This window comes from Plectropomus leopardus, chromosome 19 (genome assembly GCF_008729295.1).
Source record: "Plectropomus leopardus isolate mb chromosome 19, YSFRI_Pleo_2.0, whole genome shotgun sequence".
Classification (NCBI taxonomy): Eukaryota; Metazoa; Chordata; class Actinopteri; order Perciformes; family Serranidae; genus Plectropomus; species Plectropomus leopardus.
In genome coordinates, this window is record NC_056481.1 from 8,840,670 (window position 1) to 8,849,743 (window position 9,074).

At 43.1% G+C, this 9,074-nt stretch overlaps 1 protein-coding gene across 1 annotated transcript in view; it reads right to left on the bottom strand.

The window, feature by feature from the left end:
* nrxn1a (neurexin 1a) overlaps positions 1-7,536 on the bottom strand; it is a 90,157-nt gene extending 82,621 nt beyond the window's left edge. Inside the window, exon 1 of the mRNA XM_042507603.1 lies at positions 7,296-7,536. The gene's annotated coding sequence lies outside the window, so the exon portion shown is untranslated. The remainder of the gene's footprint in view (positions 1-7,295) is intronic.
* Positions 7,537-9,074: the final 1,538 nt, after the last annotated feature.

Genomic DNA, 9,074 nt, shown 5'->3' on the forward strand with positions numbered 1-9,074 from the left:
CAATCATATAAGGGTGGAATGTCAAGTGTCCACATACTTTTGGCCATATAGTGTATGATATCCAACTGGTTTACACATGATGTTTGTGTCTGTCTGTACAGTGTAGGTGATTCTTGTGAGGTTCATGTTGCGTCAGGCAGCAGAAATGTACACTATGTGCAACTATTATCAAATATACACACAGTTTTGTGCATACACACACACACACACACACACACACACACACACACACACACACACACACACACGCAGATTCTTTCCAGCCTGTCCCAGGGAGGGACTCCAGCTGTGTGAGGCCCAGCTCAGAGGTGCTCTCCCTGGGCTCCCTCAGCCAGCTGCTTCTGCTCTTCCTCTCTCTCTAAATCTACCTTCTCTCTCTTAGTCTGTACGTCTGTCTCTGACGAGCTTGCACATCTGGTTTCCTCCTTTTACTCTGCGTTAACACTCACCTTCACTGAGTGCCGGAGCTGAAGGAGGAGGAGTAGTAGAGCTAGAAAATCGACAACTGAAGGCTGGGGGCCTCCTGTAAAAAGAACATCCCTGACCTGATCAGAGATGCTGATTCAAGATGCACTCTACAGAAACAATGAATGGAGCAGCATTCAGCGTATAACGGTGTGCTGCGACACATACACATACATCACTCCTGGTTTTGTACAGTAGTTGTCGTCTTGTCTGTTTGCAGCGGATTGTACAGTCTGTTTGGTGCTATATATTTTGCTCCGGCAAAAGCAGGCAACTGGCAGAGAGGCAGCTTTAATGTTTAACCTCGGTATATCGTATAACCGCACAGCTGGAACATGTGGCCACACAGCTGTAACATAAAGGCTAAAACTGATTCGAGCAACAGATATTACAGTGAAATGGGTTGACCACAGAGACCAGCGCTGGGATAAGCATGCAGTTGTGCAGATGTTGTCCTGTGCTCTTGTGTGTGAGGGGAGTGTTCGAGAGGGAAGTGGGGAGAATGAGACTGGGAGGAGGAGGGGGAGTTACTATGGAAACTATCTCAACATCAGCACCTGGTTTCCAATTGGACTGACCACCACCACCATCACTCCTCAAACCCCTTTACCCATCCACTCCCCCTTCTCTCTCCCTCCCCCCATCCAAGGGCCAGGCTGACCTTTTGGACCAAATGGCATTATCAAATAATAACGTTTTCCATCTTATCCCCGTGCAAGGAAAAACACCACGGAAAATTCTGGTGGAAACACGTTTTCAGCATAGAGATACATGCAAACTAAAGGGGAACATTTTGAGATTAATTGCTGTTCTGACACTATTTATTTAATTTAATATTTAACACTTAATACAGTGAGATGTTTTTTCTAAACTTAATACACTGCAATAGATCTCAATCTTATCAGGTAACTTTTGTGTTTTGAGCCATGAATGCGTATTTTTCTTAATATCAGTTAAAAAAAATATGCCAGTTTAGTCGGATTATTTCAGGTTCTTTCCTATGAACTTGTTTCAAGGATTTTCAGTCCAAAAAAGCTAAAGTGAAGCACATCAATGCTTTAAAATCAACTTTTATTTTTTTTAAACGATATTTTGATTCTAGAAAATTCTTGAAACAAATTGATTCATTTTGGAAACCAGTTGGGGAAAAAAACTCTTATCCCACAGTCAACTTTTGTTTTGATTTTAAAATATTACACTTGGTATTAAATGGATACATTATATGTTTAACCTGAATCCTATTTTTGCATGTTATGTGTCCAAGTAAGAAACATGGAAACTATATTTTGAACTGGTCTATTGAAAGAGACCATTGCAGAACAGACCCAACAGGTACATAATTCCTATGAGACATTTATGTCCACTAAAAGTGCTTGTTTTGCCAATGACAGGCTCACTAGAAGTGTCTGAAAAACTGGAAAAGACCCTTCCAAGGAATGAAATGTTTTTTCCTTTTTTTGCTGATCCATACATTCGCAAGGTATAGACCTGCCAGAATTCGCCATCGGTAGTCCCTTGGCCAAGATGTTACACAAGGTTTCGGATCACTGATCTGATCGCTCAAACCACCTGCCGAGGCGATTCAGGACTCATTGGACCACATAACTTTTGTGGTGTAAACTCTAAAGCGTCCTTATGTCAAGGACGTGACAGGAAATTATGTCATCAATGCAGGACATGGTGTTTTTGGTGACAGCGCTCAATAACATGTCCATTTTATAACGAGTTGAATGAAATATTGCGCTACTGTTTATAGTTTTGCTCTATAGAAGGAGAAGTGTTAAATTCTGCTGACAGCGGTATCTGGCTATGGCTATCCGACTATGGAGCGTGCTAGTGAGCAACTATGGTGTCTGTGGACGTGGTAACTCTGCCCGAGGTCCTTTGACCTTCTAGCGTAAGTGATGCAATGAAACCTGAACACAAGTGGTCAGTTGGAGGTGCATGATAGACACAGCAGCCCAGTCCCCACATGAAAAAGTGATATTTAGCGAGTCATTGCTGTGTTTCCAGCAGCTTTTTAAGCACAAAGTGTGAGTCTTTTGTTGTGACTCATCTGCTGTTTAGGGACAAAAAGAAGTTGTTTTTTTACTGAGACAGTGCTGCTTTTCTTGCCGAAATGGTGGCTTGAAAAGCAGTTGTTCTTTTACCAAGACATTGCTTCTTTATCTGCTGGGATAGTTGCCAAAAAAGCAATTGTTTTTCACAGCGAATGCTGCTTCCCTGTCGGGATAGTGGCCTGAAAAGTAGTTATTTTTTACGGAATGATAGTTAATTTCCTGCCAGGGTAGTGCCCAAAAAGCAGATGTTTTTGGGTTTTTTTCCCCAAGATATTGATGTTTTTCCTACCAGGATAGTGGCCCAAAGAGCTATTGTATTTTCCAAGGTAATGCTGGTTTTTCTCTGTAGGGATAGTGACCTGAAAAACTCTTGTATTTCACAATGACATCCTGCTTTTCCTGCCGCAATAGTTGCCAAAAAAGCAGTCATTTGTTTTACAGAAAACTGCTGCTTTTCCTGCCAAGATAGTGGCCTGAAAAGCGATTGTTTTTTACACTGATGTCCTTGCATTTCCTGATGGGCTAGTTGCCAAAAACAAGCAGTTGATTTTTACAGAGAATGGCTGCTTTTCTTGCCAGGATAGAGGCCAGAAAAGCAATTGTTCTTTAGTTGACATCCCTGTTTTTCCTGCCGCAATAGTTGCCAATAAAGTCGTTTTTTTTCTTCTTTTTTTTTTAAACAGGGAATTGCTACTTTTCAAGCCAAGATAGTTGCCTGGTGGTTTCTTTATGGTGACATCCTTGCTTTTTCTGCAAGAATAGTTGCCAAATAAAGTGAATGACTTTTTACCAAGAATTGATGTTTTTCCTGCCAGGAAAGTGGCCTGAAAGGTGGATGCTTTTATGCAAACATTGCATTTCCTGCTGGGATGTTGGAACAGTGGTGGGTTTTTTTTAGAGAGACATTGCTGCTTTACCTGCTCAAATAGAGGCTCAAAAAGCAATTGATTTTACAAAATCATTGCTACTTTCCTGATGGGATAATGGTCCAAAAAGTGGTTGTTTTTTTTTTTAGAGACATTGCTGCTTTTCCAGTGGGGATGGTGGCCCTTCCGTTGTTTGCAGAAATATAAAATGCCAACCTTTTTTTCAGGCAATTTTGTTGGGCAAAGGTGTGAACTGTAACACATTTCAGCTGTCCCTCAGAGATCACCGAAACGCATGTTAACACCACCTGTAAACAGGCTCAACAAGACTTGATAATGTGATGATTTTGCAGCATATTCTCGAAATATATTCACATTTGGGGAAAAAATATCAATTCTGAGAGCGCGATTGCTAAAATGACAGATATCCTTTGTGGCCTTTGTGGGAGCATTGCTTTTGCTTGACGGAGTCATAACAGAGGACATAATTATCTGCAATAATTCTGAAAGATTGAGCAGTGAACTTCAGGTAACTTTTGTATTTTTAATGGATTTCCGCACGAAACTTCTTTGCCGCCGATTAAGATAAAAACGTGCAAAAACGGTCAGGCGTAATGGAAGGCCTCATTCAGCATGCTGCGGAGCAGGTTATCCGTTTCTACGAGAGCCATCAAGGCGTGATGTGATGCATCATCAGTCTGTGAGAGGCACAGGGAAATGCATTATAGCATGAGCATTTTAAATTGCTGCGACTCTATCAGCCAACATTTACCGTGACAGATATGGGCCGCCTCTGATTGCATTAGTCTTTATTGAATGATGAGGAGCTCCATTCTGTACATTCCTCCGACCACGTTTGCTCTTCCTCTGCCTCCTCTCACTTCCCCTCTCCCTTCCTCCCTCTCTGACAGGCTGACAGCAGGCACTGACCCCTGACTCTTTGCCTACTCAGCAGAGAGAAGGTCACTGTATATGTGTGTGTGTCTGGGGTGTGTATACATATTTTCTTTATATATGTGTGCCTGTGTGTCTCAACTGCCAGCAGAGAGAATATACAGCCAAAAATAAAAACTCATCTGTCAGCATCCAGCCTGTGTGTGTTTGTGCGCCTGTATTTTGTGCTTGCATTTATGTCAGTTTGTGCTACAGTGTTTGGAGCCGAGCTAGAGATGGCGAGGTTTACCTAGTTTGCGCTGTGAATGGTGACAAACGGTGCAGGGGGGTGGGGGAGTTGAGGAAGGGAGGAGTCCAAGTGCTTCATGTGGAGAAATCTCTATCTTTTAATAGTGATATGTATATAGATGCATGTCAAAGGCTCAGTTTGTCATTTAAAACACTGTACCTACAGCGGTGTTGGCATATGATTATTAGGGTATGATTTTATGAGTCAGACATGTCATTCATGCAGAGAGGGTGGTCTTTGTGGTAAGTAAAAATGTGTGTGTGTGTGTGTGTGTGTGTGTGTGTGTGAGTAAGTGTGTGTGAGTGTGTTTGACAGGCAACCACCCTTTTCTAAATGAGATTAAATGGGAGGTTTGTCTCTAATCGTGTTGTAATGAGTTTCTGTGTAGCTCATACATTTACTAATTCCACTTGCCAATAGTGCAAACAGCCACGTGCGCATGTGTGTATGTGTGGGTGTGTGTATGTGTGTGTGTGTGTGTGTGTGTGTATCAGTGTGTGTGATGTAGGAGAGGTCACCTCCCAGCAATCTTACTCTCATTTATAACAATAGCGCTGACCTGTCCTCATCGAAGGATTGCAATTTCTAAACACAAATAACATTAGCTCATGTGCACAAGCATGCACACATGGATGCCCACACGCGTGCACACAACCACGACAGCAAGTGCGCAGTCCATCTGCGTATGGATCTGTGTGTCATTAGGACTCTCAACAGGCATTAGCATTGATCATCTGAACAGCAGATGGAGAGTGACCGACAAGAAACAAACAAAGCTCGTCAGGTTACGTGTGTGTGTGTGGGGGGGGGGTGGGTGAAGAGGTTGAATAAAAGAAAGGTGTGTGTTGCTTTAATGTGTGTCCAAATAGAAAAAAAAACTCTCAAGATCCATAGTTCATTAGCCCTCACACCACTGATTTGTGTGTGTGCGCAGAGCTTCATGTGCGCATCAGAATGACCATAAATCTTGACCTACTGGTTGTCATGGCGATGCAGCCACCACTCAGCCCCGCGGCATCACATGCCCTACAGTAAGGGGGGCGAGGGTCAGAGCAGTTTTGTGTGGTAGAACAGGCTCTAAGAGCGGATAATGAACAGAGAAATCAGTAACAAGGAGCACATCATTGCCTGTCACCTTTGACCTTTGACCTGGTGGCCTTGAAAATGTCACGGTAACTGTGCAGCACTGGCGGAGAACATTACAGCGCTCTGATGCCTGGAGCTACAAGGACCTCACAGAGTGGAGGAAGGGATCAAATAAAGTGGATACACCTGCATACCACACATACTGTATAGTACACACACACCATGAGTAAACAACTATGGGATTTCATTCACTATATGGCCAAAAGTATGCAGACACTCAAACATTATACACATAAATACAGGCTGGAATAATAAAATTAACAATGGCTTAACTCCATTCAGATGCTCCAGTTTCGGGGTCCTGGTATTGTGCATGCTGACTCACTGTCACACTATCATGTCTTACTAGGACACTTAAATTTCAGCCATCATAATTGTTATTAGTTTACGCGGTCTGCCAGAGTATAATAACATTGGACCGGATCTGTCCGGCTGCATTCTCACCTGATGCCATCCTGCAGCGATCCCATGCGCGCTAAAAGTGCCTTTTGGCGATGTCTACTTACGCCTAAAGCACTGACAGATTGTCATGATTATACAAGTTCGGTATGAGAACTGGCTCGGCTGGCCACCATTGTTTCACACACACGAGTTCGCATAAGATCGCCCACCAGCGGTAGCGTTTATTGGTCTGGTGCAAAGCAGTGCATTCTAATAGTTGTAGGTTTTCTACTTCTTTAGTAAAAGCTTCTTTTTTTTTTTTCTCTAACCATGTAATCCAAATTTCAAAAGTATTTGCTTCTCTCTACTGCATAGACATAGTTTTAGGAAAAACACATCTTTCCAGAGGTGAAATGCTTCCTTAAAAGCTGAGTCTGGAGCAGTGCAAACAGACCACAGGCAGTTAAAACAGGTATGTCTCATCAAATGTTCCAAGACCATGGCAATTAGCTCAAGAGTAACCACTACCACACAAAGCACAGAGCATCTTTTTCAGCAAACAAACCCATTCAAATCCAAACGCACATGCTCTAAATATTAAGAAGGCCATGTCCCCTACATTCCCCTAAAATCTATGCCTGTATTAGCTTATACAACTGCCAAAGCAACCCCAAAAATAAAAACATATCAGTAAAAACACACTTCAATAGAGACAGCAGGAAAGACAGCAAAACATGTCAGAAAAAGTCAGAAAAAGCTGCTCAAAATTCCCGTGAAGGGTTATTAAAGTGCCTAGTATCCATTTGTGGGCTTGTGAAAATCCAAACACTGCCAAACAATTGCTCAACAAAGCATTAATATCCTCCAGTGAGGGAATTTGTTGTGCAATTGACCACCTGCCTCCAATACAAGTTCCAAGATGTCTTTGTAATTCTAGTAAGGGCCTTCCCCAAACTTCTGTCACAAAGTTGGACACACTCAACTGTCATCATAGCATTAATGAAATACAACCCCAGACCAGAAAATCCAAACACTGCCAAACAATTGCTCAACAAAGCATTAATATCCTCCCGTGAAGGGATACAGTATGTATTGCATTTGACGACTTTTTACCCTTTAACCGTAATACGAGATCATTTTTTCCTAGCCAGTTGCGATTGTTTCACACCTACAACTTCACAAAAAGTCACTCACCAACAGAAGCATTCACTGATCTGGTGTGGTGTAGTGCATTCTGGTAGTTGTGGGTCTCCTGTCTCAAGTTTCCTCTAGTCATATAGCACTGATTTCATAAGTATTTGTGTCTCTACTCTGCTGCAGAGACAGCCTGGTTTTATGAAAAGACCATCCTTCCAGAAGTGAAATACTCGTTTCAGAGCAGGATCTGGAACAGTGAAAACAGATTTCCACAGAGAGACCAAAAAAAGACAGCAAAAAAATGTCAGAAAAGTTAAGAAAAATTAAAAAAAACTTTCCCAAAATCCTTGTGCAAGGTTGTTTCAGTGCCCAGTATCCATTTGCAGGCTTGCGCAAATCCAAACACTGCCAAACAATTGCTCAACAAAGCATTAACATCCTCCTGTGAAGGAATTTGTTGTGCAATTGACCACACACTTACAATACAACTTCCCAGATGTCTCTGTATTTCCAGTAAGGGCCTTCCCCAAACTGCTGCCACAAAGTTGGACAGACTCAATTGTCATCATAGCATTAAGATCCCCCTTAATGAAATACAACCCCAGACCAGAAGCACACAAAATACAGTTTGCATTGATTTTACACATCAAGAGTCCCATTTGTGTGTCTGTGCATGCAGGAGCTTAAAGGTGCAAGTACTTAGGCCATGGCGGTAGTGGTGGCAGGGAGGGGGTAGCATGAATTAGGAAGTGTGAGCAGGGAGAGGAGGGTTACTATGACAACGGGGGAGAATGTTCCAGGTGACAGTGAGATCGTTGAGATGCTAATTGTCCATTTTCAATCCTCCATAAAGTTTAACAGCCACTCTGCCTCCACATGTTATTCTAACTCAGTCACACAGTATACCTCTGGGATGTACAGCTATTCCTCTGTCTCTCCATCCCTCCCTCTCTCTTTTTTTTTCTCTCGTTTATAATGACACCCCATCCTCCCTTCACATCTCCTCCTCCTTCCTCCTGGCAGAGAGGGAGACTGTGTAAATATCATAGGCGATGTGGAGCATATGTGCGCATCTCTCACGAGGCCAACCAACACCTGATCATCTCTTTCCATCCATCTCTCTTGTTTCATCCCCCTCGTCCTTGCTCTCCTTCTTTACCCCCGTCTCCTCATTTCCTCCTGTCCAAATTCATCTCCCTCCGACTTCTCTCTCCATTTCTACCCCTCCCGCCCATTCCCCACTGTTTATCTCTACCGCCGCTCCCTCCCAATGCAGTGCGTTTAACCACTTTGTTCCCCTTTAAGATAAAGATAATTAAATCAGCAGCTAAATGAGAGAAAGTGTGCTGCTGGCGTCACCATGCTCGGGCTTTGATGTTCTATTTCAGCGCGATAGTATCAACATCAACTCATCAGTCCCCCAAAACTACTGTTGCACACATGCACAATCCATGCATTCACGTCCCACCTCCCTCCCCCTCACCCTCCCCTTACAGTACACACACAAAGACAGATTCGACACGCTAAGCTCTACTGTCTTATTTCCTGTCATCCAACCACAGCATTCTTTACTGTTGATCTCACCCACTTCTCTCCCTTCTTCCCTTCCCTCTCCAGACCTCTTTCTTTTCTAATCTTATGCCGCTCTCCCTCTCTCTCCCCCGCCTCCTTCCTCCCGATCAGCAGGTTGCTAGGCAACTGCGCTCCATTGATCTAGAGGAGCACGATGACAAGCTCCCATAACTGTCATGAAAACACACACACACACACACACACACATACAGGCAGGCACACACATGAACATAGTTATTGGAGATGTCTAGTAGCACCTTCAGA